Source organism: Drosophila takahashii, chromosome 2R, assembly GCF_030179915.1.
Source record: "Drosophila takahashii strain IR98-3 E-12201 chromosome 2R, DtakHiC1v2, whole genome shotgun sequence".
Lineage (NCBI taxonomy): Eukaryota > Metazoa > Arthropoda > Insecta > Diptera > Drosophilidae > Drosophila > Drosophila takahashii.
Window position 1 is genome coordinate 12,999,909 of NC_091679.1, and position 19,890 is coordinate 13,019,798.

General features: G+C 31.2%; 2 long non-coding RNA genes across 4 annotated transcripts; one reads left to right on the forward strand and one right to left on the reverse strand.

The window, feature by feature from the left end:
• Positions 1–1,101: 1,101 nt before the first annotated feature.
• Positions 1,102–2,061, reverse strand: LOC138912529 (uncharacterized). 2 transcript variants are annotated; one of them, XR_011418075.1, is made up of 3 exons: positions 1,827–2,061; positions 1,568–1,754; positions 1,102–1,503 (listed from the first exon to the last, which is right to left on the reverse strand). It is a non-coding gene; the product is annotated as an uncharacterized lncRNA (long non-coding RNA). The 2 variants fall into 2 exon arrangements; XR_011418074.1 differs by having other exon boundaries at positions 1,568–1,758.
• Positions 2,062–3,168: 1,107 nt separating this feature from the next.
• On the forward strand, positions 3,169–4,170 carry LOC138912779 (uncharacterized). Of its 2 annotated transcripts, none has more exons than XR_011418333.1 (3): positions 3,169–3,541; positions 3,804–3,994; positions 4,059–4,170. It is a non-coding gene; the product is annotated as an uncharacterized lncRNA (long non-coding RNA). The 2 variants fall into 2 exon arrangements; XR_011418334.1 differs by having other exon boundaries at positions 3,879–3,994.
• The last annotated feature ends 15,720 nt before the right edge of the window (positions 4,171–19,890 follow it).

Here is a 19,890-nt window from a genome sequence, read left to right on the forward strand (position 1 = left end):
ATTTTTAGAAACCCATTTATTCCACCAATTTGGCGTACCTAAATTTATACATTTAGACAACGGTAGACAGTTTGTTGCGCAAGCTTGCACTGAATTCCTTGACAAAAATGGTACACTCAAAAAAAACCGAAAGTTTAAACTTAATAGCCGTTGTGTTAAAAATATACCAGAACGAGTATAAAAATGAAATTATTGATTGCATACTAAATAATATAAAGTCTATACTTTCTTGTTTCTTTTCTATACCAAAGAGTCTAGAAATTGAATTTGTGATAGTATTTTTAAACTACTTACATAACATATTTTAGTTTAAAACTAATACTTTGGATTTATAAAAGAAACTAGAAACAGTATACCAAACTAAAATATTACATTCATACCAAATAATATAAAGCCTACACCCAGAAAACAAAATGGACAAAAAAGGGGCCTAATTACCTAAAATTTTAGGAAACATGGCCAGAAAAATGCGCCAAGTCCATGCGCCAAGTCCAATATTGGTCATGTGGACTATATTTTGTACGCAGTCTTTGATTTATTTTTGGTAATCGTTACCTAAAAAAATGGCTAGTGGACTAGATTTTTAGGTCAGAATTACCTAAATTTAGGAGCTTATATTTTCCTAAAATTTAGGAAAACCTTTCCTTATTATTCTTTTAATAAAAAACTCAAAAAAATAGTTTTTGTTATTTATTTGTATGCATTTTTAATTTGTTTTATCTTAAAATATTATTTACATATACATATATTATTAATTAAAAAGATTTTGGCTTAACGTATTGTTTATCATTAAGGTATGTACATGAATTGGGGTGTTAATAATATCGTTAATGTTAATTAAAGTATGTGATCCGTATCCTTAAATAAATCCGTATAGCATAAAAATAAAATTACCAATTAATTAATGCGCAATAGGCAAGTTGATCGAAGTTCTCCCATAAACCCAAACGCATCCCTGCACACACATACATACATATGTTTGCCAACGAAATGCGCACCCACCGGGAAAATTCCTCTGGAAAATAACATATTTTCAAGAGGTTTCTCCATAGAAGCGGAAGGGACCAAACCTCATTCACCCCTTACATTTCTTCCATCTCTGGTTTCAAAATACACGGGGGTGACACAAAAAGTAAGGGGGAAATGAGGTTTCTATCTGGATCTCTGACAGAAGAATGCAGGACAAAATCCACTGGTTTTTCGACTTCCCGCATTATAGATTTTCCACACGTACCCAGTTATGGTTTTCCTCCACTTGCAATATCTGTTTTTCTACACCCTCCCAGTTTTGGTTTTTCCAAACCCTCGCAGTTTTGGTTTTGCACTGCTTTGCAGTATCTGATTTTCCACAATAAAAATCATGTTTTTTGTAATATTTGTTTGTGTATTTATTAATAATATTTACAATCGAAGCATTGGAACTAAAAATTTGTAATGCCTGAAGCATTCCCGGGTTTTGCTTGGCCGAATGCAGTACTTAGATATCCATTTCTTGTCTGTCTTCTGAAAATATCAAACATAATTTAGATATGAATATAAGACCAGGAATAATAATAAGAGTAATTACCATTATTAGGTCTCCGCACAAAATTAAAGGATTTCTCCAGAAATTATGCCTGGTTTGCCATGGCCGATCATTTACCATCTGTTCAGTTGTTTTATGTCGGGTATCTATATCAAAAACTATGAGAAGAAAAAATAAAATATGACAAACGCAGGCGCAACACTTCTGGTCCCAAGAAGTCTCAGTCGGCCTGGCTGAAAAAAATGTAATATTTTGATTAAGTTAAACAACTAAGTTAGTACTGAAGTACTATTTATACAACCATTTAATGAACACCTCACACCATTTACCACTGGTAAAGATTAAAAACATTTTAAGTGTCACTGAAATGCAGAATTTGTGTTGAAGATAGCATCCGGAGGCGTATATTTATTAATGGCGAAAATATCTGTGATACTAACCTTTGCAACGCTGAAATAAAGGTTATTAAAAGACAAAATTCATTTTATCACTCACCTTTTTATTGTTTTTTAGATTAAAATTAACTATTTTCACTTTTTTTTTCACTTTTTCCAACAAATTTAAAAATGATGTGACCCTGCATTATATTCTTGATAATACCATACAAAATGTAGATAAATGTGGGGTAATTTTCTTTGTAAAGTTGGGTCACACTTTGGCGCCGAATAAATATTTAAACAATACTTTTACGGTCCCTAATCATTAAAGGTTACGTATATTATAGGTATATTAGGCATTTTTCGTGTTATCAATACCACCAACACGAATTTTTATATTTTAACAACACTTAAAAATGGCTTAGGCCACGATCTGACGATCAAATTATTTTATTTCACAGAAAATGTTTAAAAATGTAAAAAACAACAATAGTTTTCTTTGTAATTTAATGTAATTCCTTGATAAATGTGATCAAATATTTTAATCGTCTTACCGTGGCTTTTCTCTATAATTTGGTTGAATCCCACATTCATCCTTATTATTATTTAAAAAATGTTGAGTAAAATAAATTATTATTATCATTATAAACATTATGATAATAATTTTATATAGTTTAATTTTTTTGATTAACAATTCTTAATATTTTTTCTACGACATTTAAAATTACTAAAAATTCAAACTAAATGTGAGAACAAGTCTTTTGGTTTTGGTGTAAATCATAGGATTTTTAAATATTATAAGTTGGTGATTTTTTTGTTAAAAAATATTATAATCGTAGTGCCACAGAAATCACACAGCGCATAAATGGCCTGTCAATCAATATCAGGCCATTTAAGCGCTGTGTGATTTCTGTGGCACTACGATTATAATATTTTTTAACAAAAAAATCACCAACTTATAATATTCAAAAATCCTATGATTTACACCAAAACCAAAAGACTTGTTCTCACATTTAGTTTTAATTTTTAGTAATTTTAAAAGTCGTAGAAAAAATATTAATAATTGTTAATCAAAAAAATTAAACTATATAACATTATTATCATAATGTCTATAATGATAATATTAATTTATTTTACTCAACATTTTTCAAATAATAATAAGGATGAATGTGGCATTCAACCAAATTATAGAGAAAAGCCACGGTAAGACGATTAAAATATTTGATCACATTTATCAAGGAATTACATTAAATTACAAAGAAAACTATTGTTGTTTTTTACATTTTTAAACATTTTCTGTGAAATAAAATAATTTGATCGTCAGATCGTGGCCTAAGCCATTTTTAAGTGTTGTTAAAATATAAAAATTCGTGTTGGTGGTATTGATAACACGAAAAATGCCTAATACACCTATAATATACGTAACCTTTAATGATTACGGTCCCTGAAAAGTATTGTTTAAATATTTATTCGGCGCCAAAGTGTGACCCAACTTTACAAAGAAAATTACCCCACATTTATCTGCATTTTGTATGGTATTATCAAGAATATAATGCAGGGTCACATCATTTTTAAATTTGTTGGAAAAAGTGAAAAAAAAGTGAAAATAGTCAATTTTAATCTAAAAAACAATAAAAAGGTGAGTGATAAAATGAATTTTGTCTTTTTATAACCTTTATTTCAGCGTTACAAAGGTTAGTATCACAGATATTTTCGCCATTAATAAATATACGCCTCCGGATGCTATCTTCAACACAAATTCTGCATTTCAGTGACACTTGAAATGTTTTTAATCTTTACCAGTGGTAAATGGTGTGAGGTGTTCATTAAATGGTTGTATAAATAGTACTTCGGTACTAACTTAGTTGTTTAACTTAATCAAAATATTACATTTATTTCAGCCAGGCCGACTGAGACTTCTTGGGACCAGAAGTGTTGCGCCTGCGTTTGTCATATTTTATTTTTTCTTCTCATAGTTTTTGATATAGATACCCGACATAAAACAACTGAACAGAGGGTAAATGATCGGCCATGGCAAACCAGGCATAATTTCTGGAGAGATCCCTTAATTTTGTGCGGAGACCTAATAATGGTAATTACTCTTATTATTATTCCTGGTCTTACATTCATATCTAAATTATGTTTGATATTTTCAGAATACAGACAAGAAATGGATATCTAAGTACTGCATTCGGCCAAGCAAAACCCGGGAATGCTTCAGGCATTAAAAATTTGTAGTTCAAATGCTTCGATTGTAAATATTATTAATAAATACACAAACAAATATTACAAAAAACATGATTTTTATTGTGGAAAATCAGATACTGCAAATCAGTGCAAAACCAAAACTGCGAGGGTCTGGAAAAACCAAAACTGGGAGGGTGTAGAAAAACAGATATTGCAAGTGGAGGAAAACCATAACTGGGTACGTGTGGAAAATCTATAATGCGGGAAGTCGAAAAACCAGTGGATTTTGTCCTGCATTCTTCTGCCAGAGATCCAGATAGAAACCTCATTTCCCCCTTACTTTTTGTGTCACCCCCGTGTATTTTGAAACCAGAGATGGAAGAAATGTAAGGGGTGAATGAGGTTTAGTCCCTTCCGCTTCTATGGAGAAACCTCTTGAAAATATGTTATTTTCCAGAGGAATTTTCCCGGTGGGTAGGAATGCATGTATATATGTATTTGGCCGCGTGCTTGTTGCACATATTCTAATAGTATATTGTTTAAGTAAGCTTCTTCACGTATAGAAATAATCAGAATACTATAAATAATATTAAGTGTTCACTTTATTTATTTGCTTTTTGTTAAGTTGTATTTATTTCGACACTTGTTTACTCACACACAACACCACAATTGAGAATTTCGAAGACAGAGTAATTGGAGATGGACGGTTATTCGATCGTTCCGACGATACCGATAACCGTAGTTTTTAAATGCCTTATGATTTTTGTATTGGATCTTTTCCATCACTAGCTTTTAAATAAGGCAAACAATAGGGGGATTCCCTAAACTGTTGAATTGCTGAATTGTTGAATCAAATAAAAACACCTCTTAACGAGGTAAAAAACTAGTGACGATAGCACCTTCAACATACAAAAGTTCTGATATCAACATTTGTGACGAAAAATTATTAGACTCGTCATTAAATAGACTTTCTAATATTTTCTCATGTATATAGGTATAGAAACTATAAGCCGTCAAAATCTAGCTTTTTTCAATGATTTCCCGCCAAACTAGCGGGTTTTTCCAAAAGTTGTAGAACAAACGTTGTTTATATCCTGCTGCTAAGCACAGTAAAATTTAGTTCAGGATCCTAAAACCACGATTTGATGCATACCCACAAACAAAGGGACAAATTATTTCATTTTCGGAAGAAGAAGAAAATCTTATTTTGGCTATAACGGAGCATCGGTCATGGCAACCTCTAGAACTAAGAAACTAAAGTACGTTCACTGAACATACATAGAAAAATGTAAATGTTTACTCCCATTCTGTAGGATGCCTTGACTTTTTTAAAATTTGACAACATTTAGGAGTAGATAATGAAATCAAAAAATAGGTTTTATTAGTATAAGAAATCCAATAAAATGTCCTCATGAAAACGCTTTAAACCGAAATTAAAGCATACAATGAACAATAGATACAATGAATAGTTAAAATTACTTCCATTCAAGATTTAATCCTCAGAATTGTTTTTACATCAGAAAAATCTCTACGATTTTGGGATTTTCAACTTTGGCGTCGAATTCCAAAGACATGGGCAATGGTTCACAATGGGGACTATTTTTTAGGAATGCCGTGATGTATTGAGAGTAGGTCCTACCGAAAATAATAAAGGTTAGTCCAATTATATAGGCCACGTAATTCAAAATGTCGACCAACATCGGTTTTTTGTATTCTTAGCTATACCGCGGAACCTGTAGGTGATGGAAAATAATTTTGTATGGGACTTTTACTCAGGAGCACCCAAATATCATGGAAAACTTGAAATGGTTCGTGGAAATTTTACAAAGATTAATTTTGTGTTCCTGTGTAAGTTTAAATTAGTTTAAGATTGCATATATTTATAAATTGTTGGTAAAATCGACTTGAAACTGCTCCTAATTTTTAGGCATAATGGACTAATTTTATGGTTACGATGGCCTAAAAAAATGCTTTTTGTATTAGCTAAAAAGTAGGAACATAGTCCACATGCCAATATTTTCAGGTAACCCATTACCTAAAACTGAAAATTTAGGTCATGTATTACCTAAAAATTAGTCCCGCATTTCTCTGCTAATTTAATGCTAATAAGTATAAGTGTTATACTCTGTAGATTAAATTATATAGCAAAGTTCCGATTATTGTTCCTGGTGTGAAACTAAGAAAATAGTCAATAGTGAAAAACAAGTCCTGGTGTGAAGCTAAGAAAATATTATAAAGGCGTTAAGAGATTTCAGTGACAATATTAAAAACGCGTTTTAATGACGTTTAACGCATTAGTAGTTTGTCCTAGTCATCGTGCTCCTATGCCAGTAAAGAATAAAAAGGACATAAGTAAGTAAAATAAAATTGTTTTATTTCGAAATGGTTTAAGACTTTCTTATTTTTGAAAATGTTGTGCGTGTATTAAAGCAATAGTTTTTCTATGAGTACTTATGTATATTAATATTCCTTTCTCAAAAGTGATATAGTACATGCCCTTCAGTTCCAGAGGTCACTTTTCCCTCGGTAATCACCAAGAGAAAACCCGAGGACATGTCATTTGTACCTCAGGACGAACCGAGGACGCCACATAGAGAAAATTGTATGCGAGTTCCGCTTTTTCCCTCAGTACAACTCAAAGGAAATTTTTTTGAAGTCCCCGGGGATATACCAAGGGCCTTATACGAAATTGTCTTTTGAGATGTCACCAACCGGTGACATGTCCCTTATGATTTCACGAGGGACATTCAGAATTTGTCCAATGGGTTGTCACTTAGGAAAATCCATCATCGTGTCACCTTGTGTCATAGGAGATTTCATGGATGACTTTTTAAAAATGTCATGTCATGCATTATACAAAATAAGAAACATACAAATTTATTTTTAATTTTTATTGGCTCTCTCATTTTATAAATTGTATTTTGTGTTCAATTGTTTTACTTACATTTTCGTACAATTAATTATAAATAATACCCCTTGTTTTTTTGTGTTTTTAATATTAATGTAAAATCGCCGTCCTCATGAATTTGTCCGGGTACGGTGAATATTTGCCCAAGGATCCTGAAAACATTAAAGACAGACATATGTTTTAAAAATATGTTTTACTTGTATATTTTTATATTTACCTTTTTAAATCAATTAGATACCGCAGCGAGATCCTAAGCATTTTTAGCGCTGGCCACGGGAAATGTGTGTATGTATGTACATTATTTTGTATGAAATTTCTAAGGCCATGCTCTTACCCCTTCATATATCCTTAATCCATAAAAGAAAGAAAAAGTAAAAAATAATTAGTTTTAGTCGGTGCGCAACGTTTATTAGGCATTTTTCAGATTCATCTAGATGCCGTAGACTTGATTTTATACTTTGACAGTATTTTAAAAAGTATCTTAATCACTTTCCCGAGCAATTTAAAAAGGGATGAAGTCGGTGATAAAATTCAAATCGTTGGGAGACAATTACAACTTAAAAATAACAATAATAACGAATAATCAATGACTTTTAGCTTTTAACTTAAAACTATTACGGTCCCTGAAAAATAATAGTCAATATCGTTGTATCCTAAGCCAGCATTTCTTTGACGAACATTTTTAATGGCGAACGCAAAAGTAATAGTTAATCTTAAAAATTGTAAAATAGAATCTCTATTTTATTGTGAGTCACAAAAAAAAAATGGTGGGTAGGGGATCGAACTCGGTCCTTTTTGTCGTGAGACAGAAGCTCTACAGGCTGGGCTACGTCTAACTGTTAATTTTCATGAAATAAATTTTTACTTCGAGAGAAACCAAAAAATTGACATGTTAAAATCTGACAAGAAATGGAATGGTGTAAATACCTAGTTTTACACTTAATTTTGAGCGAAACTTTAGGGCCATTGCGCACCGCTTAAACGATGATATAAAGTTTTTCGGTTTTTGAATAAATTTTTTGGACACAGAAACCTACCATTCAAGATGCTGAGCTCAGTTGACCCTAATAAAGTCAACCCTAATGTACATATTGCTAGAATTTTTCCACCCAGAAACAATAGCAAACGGGACATAAACCTACCGGTTATTTTAATTAATATCAACTGCATATACATATGTAAATGAATTAAAATGCCACTCACCTAACTTTTAATGCAATTGGTAAACACTTGTACAATTTTTTAAATCGCCAATTACAAATTGTCTACGAAAAAATTTAAGCACGTTGTTCTCTTCGATTGACAGTCAAAAAATACAGCCAGTCATGATTTAGCTTTCCCGTTTTCTTTTGATTTATCGTCGCTTTTGCCGCGTGCCAATGCTTCTATGTATACCCTTTCTATTGAGTAAAAGCACAAAAAATTTTTGTGAAGATACAAATTTTAATATTTTATTATTTAAAAAATATTATGGACCAATTGGACTTTTGGAATATTATAAAATCAATTTAAACAATAATCTAAATTAGTTAAATGTATTTTTGAAGTAAACTCTATTTAAGCTTATAAAACGAAATAAATTTTTTTTATTTCGGAATACAAAAATGGTCCTAAAATGAAAGGGCATGCAAATTATAAAACACGGTAAACGATTTTTATTTTTTAAAAACTATTTATTTATTGGTCATCATTAACTTATTGATTTCCCTTATTAATAAGGTTTCACATTTTTATTAATTGACTTCGATTATTGAGTTCCCGATCTGCACTGAATTGGAGTTCAAGATAAGATTCTTGAAGAAGCCTCCGAGTATGAGCTTTTAGAACTTTTCTTTTGCAGTTTCCTCAAGCTCAACTTTATAAAAGCTTTTTAGTAATTTCAATAATTGTGAAATGGAATTATGCTGCGCTTAGCGGAAAATATTTGGCGACACGATAAGCGTGGGATTGAAGTGGCGTGATCTTGATTCGGATGTTTATGTCTACTTTAACCGTGGGATTGCAATGGGGTGATTTTGATTCGGATGTTAATGTTTACGTTATCTTGGGCTCCAGTTGCCTTTCGTCTGCTACGATAGCTTGAGATTTGAAATCGAATATTTGTTTACAAATTCTATTGAATCTTAATGCTAAATAAAGTTCATGTTAATTCTCCCCCTTCTTAAATGGATCGTCCCGATTCATTTGATATTTGAAGTAAGGTTGGAAATTTGATTATTAAGTTCGGCATATGTCATTTCTATGTTTCTTTCTATTTCATTATTTTCCTGTGAAATTTCGGTACTTTTTTCTTTTGGTTTCGGGGTGATTATTTTTGTAAAAGTATTAAGAATATTTGTTCTTGTTTTATACAATAATCCAGTTATCAAAATTAAGATTATTAAGATTAATAAAATTAGTGTTAGGGGTAGTTGTGTGTTTCCGAATTGAATTGATGGGTTTAAAATATTAATATTATCCATACTTAGTTCAGGGTTGTTTGATAGTATATTATTTGAAATTTCGAAGTTGTTGTATTTATATTGGGATATGTAATCTAACATTTTGTTTTTTTCATTTATGTATTTAATATTGTTTATATAAACTGTGTCATTGAATAAGATTAGAAAGGCACCATTTAATTCTGTTTCGTTTACAATATTTTTTCCTGTTATTAAAATTGCGCCATCGTTTAAAATTTCGAAATTTCGATTTTTTTCTCTAATTTTGGAGCAGTTTGCTTTTTTTCCGTTAAGTAAGTTAATAAAACATGAATTATCTTTTGAAAGTTTACAATAATTATTAAATACTTCTGTTTTAAAATTTGTTATTTTATAAAATATTCCATTACAATATGCTACCTTATCATCCATTATTAATTTTCCATTAGGTTGTGAAATGGCTTTTGAGGTATAAAGGTTACATATACCATTTATTATAGGATATTTTATATATATTATAAGTAGATCTTGGTTTTTTATTATTTTAAATGTTGAGATGTCTAAAAGATCTGAGAGTACAATTGGTTTTTGTTCATGTTTAAATATTTCTTTTATATCATTTTCGTTTAAAATTTTTGTATTAAAAATGTCTATTTTGGCTAAAGTGATAGTGTCAATTGTAAATCAAACGTTATTAATTGCAAACGGTGCTTTCTCAAAACCGCTTGTTTGTTAAAGATTATGGTGTTAAGGGTTTTTGAAATTAACTCAATTTCTGAAAACATTTTCGAATTTATTACTAGTTGTTTATTATTGTTTATGATTAAGTCGTTAATTTTATTTTCTACTTTCATAAAATCATCATGATCAGGAGTTCCTGATATCCATTTCCAAAGTGTCCCTAATTCATTAATTCCTCTTTTATTTCTTGAGGGCAAAAGTTGAGTTAAAAGAATTTGGATTATATTAAGGTTTTGAGCTATTTCCCATTCGATATCAGAGTTTTTAGATTTATTTGTAAGTCCAATTTCGGTTCTTATTATTTCTTTATAAAGGCTAATATTGGTAATATGAAACAAGTCTTCGTATGTCTCATAAGTCATCACATCCTTCTCGTCTTTGAGTAGTAAGTATTCGTTATTGGTATAGTCAATTATTTCAGTGCTGCATATGGTAGCCAGTAGAAGTTGTAAGATTAAATTTGTCATTTTCTGTAAAGAATTATTTATTTTATGTTATCTTTGTGAATTATTCTTTGTCTTTTATTTATTATTACTTTATTAGGTAGATTTTCTTTAATTATTTGTTTGTTATATCTTGGCCCTAATTTGTTTCTTTCGCCAAATCTTTTTTCGTAAACTACTTCACCAACCTCATAATTTTTGGGCGATCTATTTTTATTATGATGGTCTAACATTTTTGTTTGTGCTAACAATAATTTTTCTGGCAAATTTTCATGATCTACTTTATTATAGAGAATATCATAAGGTTTGTGATTTGTTACTGAGTGTATAGTCATATTATATCTCTGAGCTGCTCTTATAATTATTTCCGAGTAATCTAAAAGACGATATTCATCTTTTATACAGCGAGCTATTTCTGTTAAAGTTGAATGAGCTCTTTCTACTTGGCCGTTGGATAAACTATGCCTTGGATCTGTAAAGTGAATTGTTATTCCAGAACGCTGTAGGAAAGATTTAAATTGTGCTGAAGTAAAACTAGGTTCATTGTCTGTCATGATGGTTTTAACCAAGGGAAATGTTTGAAGTAATTCATAGACTTTTGTATCAATGTTTTTTTTGTTACTAATTTCTTTTACGACAAGATATTTGGAATACGAATCTATACAAGTTATGAACATTAGGCTTTGAGCATAAAATATATCTAAGTGTAAATGTTGTCCTTCTTTTTTTGGTATTGGAGCTTCGCCAATAGGAATTTGTGTTGGGTTTCTGTTATATTTATTTGTATTGCCGATTTCACAATTTGCAATATGTTGTTTTAATTTTTTATACAAGTTTGGCCAATAGTATAATCTGGATATTTGTTTGTAATTTTCATCAAGTCCTCGATGGGCTCGGCAGTGCGTTTCTTCAATTATTATTGCTTTATCTTCATTATTGGTAATATCTTGGACAAATGTTCGGGTATACAAAAATTTGTTTGAAAAATTATCTTTTAATTCATTTTGGATTTCGTATAAATGTTCTAAGGTACAGTGGATACCTGTGGTAAGATTAGGTTGTAAGTATTCTTTTAATATGGTTATTAAATTTTCAGTTTTATCATATTCAATAATGTGGCGAGTTTTATCGAATACATTTAGTGATTCATGTATTGTAAATTTTCCTTTTCCGATTAATAATTGTTGTTTAAATTGGTTTAACGGTTTCTTTGTTTCATTAATGACATTGTCGAAACTACTTTCGGCTGAGTGTTGGGTATTTTCTTCGGAGGTATTGTCACCTTCTGTTATGTTATTTATTTCTATTCTAGATAGAGCGTCTGCGACGACATTTGTAGTGCCTGGCTTATAAATAATTTTTGGGTTAAATGTTTCTATAAAAGTAAACCATCTTTTTAATTCAACATTCGGATTCTTATCAGATATGGTGAAGGAAAGGGGTTGATGGTCGGTATGAATTTCCATTCCAGATACTCCATATAAATAATTTCTTAAATTTTTCAGTGCCCACACTATTGCTAAAAGTTCTTTCTTATTTTTAGCGTAATTTCTTTCGGTTTTGTTAAGGGTTTTTGATATAAAAGTAATTGGATTTCCATTTTGGGATATGACCGCTCCTATGGCTAGGTCAGAGGCATCGGTTGTTAAAACGAATTTTTTTGAATAATCGGGTTGGACTAATTCTATATGAGCTATTAAAATTTCTTTTAATTCATTTACGGCTTGGAGAGCTGGTTCATCTAAATTAATGGTGACATTTTTTGACATTCGTTTGGAAACTTTTCCGTTGGAACCCTCTAAGTATTTGGTTAACGGCTTGGCAATAGCTGCATAATTTCGGACAAACTTCCTATAGTATCCTGTAAGACCTAAAAACTTCTTAATTCTCTTATATTATTGGGAATCGGATATTTTGAGATAGTTTCTATTTTAAGTGGATCTGTTTTAATCACGTTATGGGAAACGACCTAACCCAAAAATGATGTTTCTAGTTTAAAAAATTGAGATTTTTCAAGAGAAATTTTCATATTAGCTTTGTGTAAGATGTTTACTATTATTTTTAAGTCTTCATAATGTTGTTCTAAGGAATGGGAAAAAATAATTATATCATCCATATAGACGTGACAAATTTTCCCGATGTGGTCCCTTAATATATCGTCCATTGCTCTTTGGAAGATTCGGGGAGCGTTTGTAAGCCCAAATGGCATTCTTATAAATTCATATTTTCCGTTATTAATGGAAAATGATGTTTTTTCAATGTCTGATTCTTTCATTAATATTTGGTGAAAGCCAGATTCTAAGTCAATGGTGCTGAAATATTTTGATTTACCTAAATTTGATAGAATTACCGATGGGTCTTGCATTGGATACCTATCGGGGATTGTATTAATATTAAGTTTTCTAAAATCAATACATAGTCTATGCTTTGGGGTGCCATCTTCATTAGTACCTTTTTTTGATACTACTATAACTTTCGAGTTATAAGGGCTTTTGCTGGGCTTTATTATTTTATCTTCTAACATTCGACTTATTTCCTGGTTTACAAACTCATTTACTGCCTGTGAGTACGGGTATTGCCTAGAATATATAGGTTTATCATCTACGGTGTCTATTTCGCATCGGATATCTGTTCTGAATGGAAATTTTATGTTTATGTTTGAGTGGACTTTTTCGATTGTATCAAGTATACTTTTAGTATAATTGACTTTTTTTATTTTTTCAGGATTTATTTCTGAATTTGTAATATGATTAGTATCAATGGTTTGTTTGAGATTTTTGAATTTCAAACTTTTTATTGAATTATTGTCGGAATTATCATCGACGGCGTGTTCGGAATTTGTGCATTCCAAACTTTGTTTTGAATTTTTGTCGGAATTATCATCGACGGCGTGTTCAGAATTTGTATATTCCAAACTTTGTATTGAATATTTGTCGGAATTTTCGTCGACGGCGTGTTCGGAATTTATACATTCCAAACTTGTTAAACTAGTTTTAGTATTATCTGATAAATTTTCGAAATTGAAATATTTATCGATTATATATTTCTTTAAAGGAAGAATCTTTTTTATATTATTTGTTGTCAAGAAGTTTAAGTCTTCCTCATAATGTAATTTTTCTACTTTATTATTATATTTAAGAGTGTCTTTCGCAGTATCGATAATCGCACTTATTTCTCTTAATAGATTATATCCTACCAAAAGGTCTGATTTTAGTCCTTCTATTTCGTAAAAAATGTGTTTTTTATTAAAAATTGTTATATTATGATAAAATTTAATTATTGAGAAACCGTTAACTGTAGATACCCTTTTATAAATAGGTAATTCTATTCCATTTTTATAGATTCCTTTTCTAATGTAGCAGGCCATCGCACCGGTGTCAATTAAAATTTTAAATGTTTTATTAATTTTTGAATCATATCTAAATATGTGTGGTAGGCCTATTCGTTGTTCTCCCCTAAAAAATGGTCCTCTTGAATATTATTAACTCTCATTTGTTTATTTTTTGGTTGAGCGGAAGTTCCGGTAGCAACGCGTTTGTTTGCCGGATCCGTTTGATTGTTATTAGAAGATTGATTATAGTTAGTGTTTTTATTATTATCTCTGTATTGGTTTTGATTATAATTTCCTGCTGGGTACGGTTAATTGTTATAAGAGTTCTGATTTCTGTTAGAAACTTGGATACTAGGATCTATTTCCATTGGTTCAATTTTTTGTTAAGGATTATAATTAGATTGGGCCCATACATTGTAGTTTGGGTTGTTGTTATTATAACGGAAGTTGTTGTTATAGTTATTATGTTGATATTTATTATTTTGATAATTATTATTTTGAAAATTATGATTTTGATAATTATTATTTTGGTAATTATTATTATGAAAGTTGGAATTTTGGTTATTATTATTTTGGTTATATTGGTTATTATTATTAAAATTAGCGTTTTGATTGTTATTATTTTGATAATTGTTTCTTTGTTGATAATTGTTGTTATTTTGGAAGTGGTTATTGTTTTCTTGATAATTTTCATTATTTCGGTTTAATCTTAGATGATTCCCTTGATTTTGATAATTATTTTTATAATATGAATTATAAGGAATAAAATAATCAGATGCCTGACGCGGAGCTGCGCTATATCGACTAGCGAATTGGGCTCTCATTTGGTTGCTTTCCATTTCTTGCACTCTAGCTAGTGCGTTTGGCAAGTCTGGTGGATTTAGTGAAAACAAAATTCCCGATATTGGGCCGTTGAGGCCGGTTACGAAAACTCTTAATGCGTTCTGACGATGTTTTAGGTTTGATTCTTTTGTTATGGGATTATCTTTTCCATGGGTCATTATGGTTTTATTTATTAAAAGTGTAAGTTTTTTATTAACGAAATTATAAAAGTCTATTACTGAATGTTTACCTTGAGAAAGGACACTTAATTCTTGTTCGATTATGTGTAGTGGTCTCTTGTCGCTAAACACAAAGTCCAGCCTGGCTAGAATAGCGTCGAGATTTAGTACGGTTCCGTGATTTGTCAGTGCGTCGTTAGCCTTTCCTATGATTTTATTTCTAAGAATTGTTAGAGCTGCGAAATATCTTCGGCTCTTTCGGACATACAATCCCATTGCAGTTTCGGCTGCTTCTCTCCATCCTACGTAGTTTTCTAAGCTGCCTGAAAACTGGGGGACGGATTTAACGACTTCTAATGTCTCATCGCATGAAATATTTTCATCTATTTGTTCAACTTTGTATTCTGTCACCAAATTAGATTTAGTTTCTAGTAATGATTTTAAATTTTTTATCTCCTCTTGTAGGGGATTTACGTTAGAAGCAATTAGTCTGACAATTAAATCTGTTGTTAAGTTCTGATTGGTAGTTGAGTTCACACTCGATTGGGATGTACCAGGGTCATTCATTTTTAATTTTTCGAAATCCTCAATTAATTTATCCAGAATTTTTCTATCACTTTAACCTTACAACTAATATTTTCTGTAACTAAATTCTATTTTAACTATTCTCACGGTTTTTGTCTTTATTGAGTGGATTTTCCTTCTTGATTGGTCTTCTTTCTGGGATGTAGTTCTTCTCTTCTTTGGGTTTCCTTGGGTTGGTCTTCCTTTTTTTTATTTGTCTTCTTTCTTGGCTTTAAGTTTTTTGTGGTTCTTCAGGATTTTTTTGTTTTAAATTGTTGTTTTCGTTTGTGTTTTATCCTTTTGCTTCACTTAAGCAATTGGAACTTTTTTGTTTGATTTAACTTTTTAACATTTCTTATTGATGATTGATTAAACTTTGTGTTTAATTTTTTGATTTAACTTTTTTTTAATGTATTTGTTTGCTTCACTTAACAGCGTTTTGTTTAATTTCTTGATTTAGCTTTTTTAATATTTCTTATTGATGATTGATTAAACTTTTTGTTTAGTTTTTTGATTTAACTTTTTTAATATATTTGTTTGCTTCACTTAACAGCGTTTTGTTTAATTTCTGGATTTAACTTTTTTAATATTTCTTATTGATGATTAATTAAAACTTTTTACATAGAAACCCTTTTAAATTTTATTTTGTTTTCGGGTCTATGATTTGATTGCTTTTACGCGAGTTCCGTATTTATTCTTTTGGAACTTTTGAGAACGTAACTGCACTATGAGGATGTTTTAATTTTTCCTCTAAAAATTTTGTGAGTAACTACGCGAGTTCCGTAACGATCATTTGGAACTTTTTAACTACGTAGCCCCACGTTGGGCGCCAATTATAAAACACGGTAAACGATTTTTATTTTTTAAAAACTATTTATTTATTGGTCATCATTAACTTATTGATTTCCCTTATTAATAAGGTTTCACATTTTTATTAATTGACTTCGATTATTGAGTTCCCGATCTGCACTGAATTGGAGTTAAAGATAAGATTCTTGAAGAAGCCTCCGAGTATGAGCTTTTAGAACTTTTCTTTTGCAGTTTCCTCAAGCTCAACTTTATAAAAGCTTTTTAGTAATTTCAATAATTGTGAAATGGAATTATGCTGCGCTTAGCGGAAAATATTTGGCGACACGATAAGCGTGGGATTGAAGTGGCGTGATCTTGATTCGGATGTTTATGTCTACTTAACCGTGGGATTGCAATGGGGTGATTTTGATTCGGATGTTAATGTTTACATTATCTTGGGCTCCAGTTGCCTTTCGTCTGCTACGATAGCTTGAGATTTGAAATCGAATATTTGTTTACAAATTCTATTGAATCTTAATGCTAAATAAAGTTCATGTTAATTTGCACATGTCGCTGCGTCACACAAATTTTACCGGCCAAATTTTGATTGCTAACTGAACTTAACTGTAAAGCGAAAAAGAGAATGACGGACCGGCCGAAATTTGTCACTGCTAGCGTCGAGTGCAGGCAAATTATAAGACAAGGAAAGAGAGCGCGATATATAAATATCAGCCTCTCTTTCTTTCATATCGACGCTGCGCCGACTGCTCTGCTGACGTCGACAGCGGCCGAGCGTTTGGCCTAAGGAATTGTCACCGACACGGGATGCCAGAACTGAAGGGTAACTTGTTACCATAACAACAAAAATTTATTCTGTTCTTATTGTGAATTGTGATTTTGCTTTTTATTTTTGAACAACACATTTATAGATTTAACATTGTTTAATCATTTATACAATTCGCGTGAGAGTATTCACAATGTAAATTTTCCATATATATTTTATAACATGTTAACCACAAACCCATGAAATTTATTTCAGCAATTACATAAAATAATGGACAAGTTGAACGAATTTATTGAAGAAAATAGCTTGGACCCAGTTTGCCTTATAAATTTGATTGGTAAGAAATTCATAAAGAACTATAAGATATAGTTATTTTTCTAAGAATTACGAAAATTTTTTTTAGACTGCGGCTACATATGAAAATTTGCAATTTTTCGAAAATGATGATTTGAATTTTATATTTCCAAATCGGGAGTGAGTTCAGGGCTAAGTTTTTCGAGTGGAAAGCTAAAAATGTGAGCATTTTTATATAATTGTTTTATTGTTTTACGGGCAACTTTGCTAATAACTTTTTTTTAGAAAAAAAGCGTGCTAACTTTAAATCAGCCTATGTCTTCCCCAACACAGAATATAGAAGTAAATATGCAAAGTGGGTCAAATGTTCGCAAGGTAAAATTTGTAGCACAAATTCAATGCACTGTTTTTGTAACTTGGGCCATCACCGAGTAGTTTTTATCCACCGTTAAATAAATATTCAAAAATTTTAATCTTTCAAATTAATAAGAATCTAAACATATACTAAGTTAATTGTTTTAAAATGCAAATTTTATTTTCTTATTTACAAAGCTTCTTATTATAACTACTAGTTCCAGCCTAAAAATCTTTTTAATAATTTTATTAACTTTTTCGTATTTTTATACCCGTTACTCGTAGAGTAAAAGGGTATACTAGATTCGTGCAAAAGTATGTAACAGGTAGAAGGAAGCGTTTCCGACCCTATAAACTATATATATTCTTGATCAGGATCACTAGCCGAGTCGATCTAGCCATGTCCGTCTGTCCGTCTGTCCGTCTGTCTGTCCGTCTGTCTGTCTGTATGAACGCTGAGATCTCGGAAATTATAAAAGCTAGAAGATTGACATTTTGCATGCAGATTCTAGGAGTTCCTACGCAGCGCAAGTTTGTTTCGCTTATATACGATTTTTAAAATTTCAATATTTCGGAAAAGTAAAAATGCAGTTTTATGTTGTTTATCAATATCTATCGAAATGTAGAAAAAATTTTTTAAATCGGACCATTCGTTAAAAAGTTACGGCGGATCAAAGTTTTTATCTCCACCTCCTTCGCACTTCCTTTAGCTGAGTAACGGGTATCTGATAGTCGGGGCACCCGACTATAGCGTTCTCTCTTGTTTGTAATCAAGAGTGCAATTGATATACTTCAGTCTACCAGTTGTGGAAAAAAATCATAGAATTTTATAATGCGAACGCAGGAAAATAGGCAAAAAATTGTACATTTAATTTCCGAAAATTTTTACGATCCCCAAAACAACACCTATGCAAGTGTTAAATTGGCGGAAATTGAAAAGCTAGCCAACGAAATAGTAAGCATATTTCCATCTGAAAAGATAGAAATTTACTTTATTGGGCGCAAGGCAGCAAAGAGAAGTAGCCCTGGTGGAATTTTGTTTAACAGACTCCACAACCACTTCAAAAAAAGAAAGATGTCTCCAAAAACGGTAGTCTCAGAACCAGAAACCGTAGTCTACGTAGCCAGCAGCAAAATAGTCGACTGGTACGTAGCCATCAGCGAAATAGTCGACTGGTTTCAAAAATTAAAGTTTTACGGTGGGACGGAAGACGACTCAATGGAACTGTGGACTGCAACTTATAAGTTCCGGAAGAACTTTATTAGCAATCCAGAAAACAAATTCGATGAAGTTATCAAAAACTTTGCCTTGTTTAAGCAGGCCACAGGATTTAAGTTTGTAAGCTTGAAGCCCCATTTTGGGATCTATGTGTTTGTGATGTTTTGTTTTGCTATTATATGTTTAAAACCATTTTGTATTGCTTTTAAAATTTCGTTTTATATATATTTTTTGTTGGAACACGACTTAAATAAGTTACACCCCAACCGCCAATTTGGATTAACAACTAAGTGGGAGGACACCGTACCTAAACTGATGTCCTACTATAATATTTATTTAAAGGAAAACTATTACAAAAATCTCTTTAAGTCTTTGAACGATTCTGTTTGTCCAAGTAAGTTATTTATTAATATACTTCTGCTTTAAATTTAAAACTGAATTTTTATATTAGGCTTAAAAGACTGCATACTATTTATATGTCTGCACGCTGTTATAAAGCCATCTCACCGCTTTACCATCACCCAAGGGAATGTGAAGTTCTCTCGCAAGGCAACAATAGAGGACAGCGTGTGCAGCAATGTATTACAAATCTCCGAAGTAAATGACTTGCAAAATCACTTGGAGCAGTTGAACAGGAAAAACGCCGAGTCTAATACGCCGATTCAACCGTTTGTCATCGTTGTCGGCACAGAGCTGACAGACTTAACTGAGTTTTATGTAAGCTTCGGAGAACACCTCTATAAGTTTAGTTCGTTTGTACTGGCACTAGATATATGCTTTAAAGTGTATTAGGTATTTGGCTTAAAATATCCGAACGAGTCGCATAAGGTGTGGAGTTTTTTGCAGGATTTTTTGTATAATATAAGTACACCATTTGATATCAAACATTCGAATGTTATTAATGTCATCGAAGACTTAAAAAAAATGTAAATAATTTAATATAATCTTTTAGT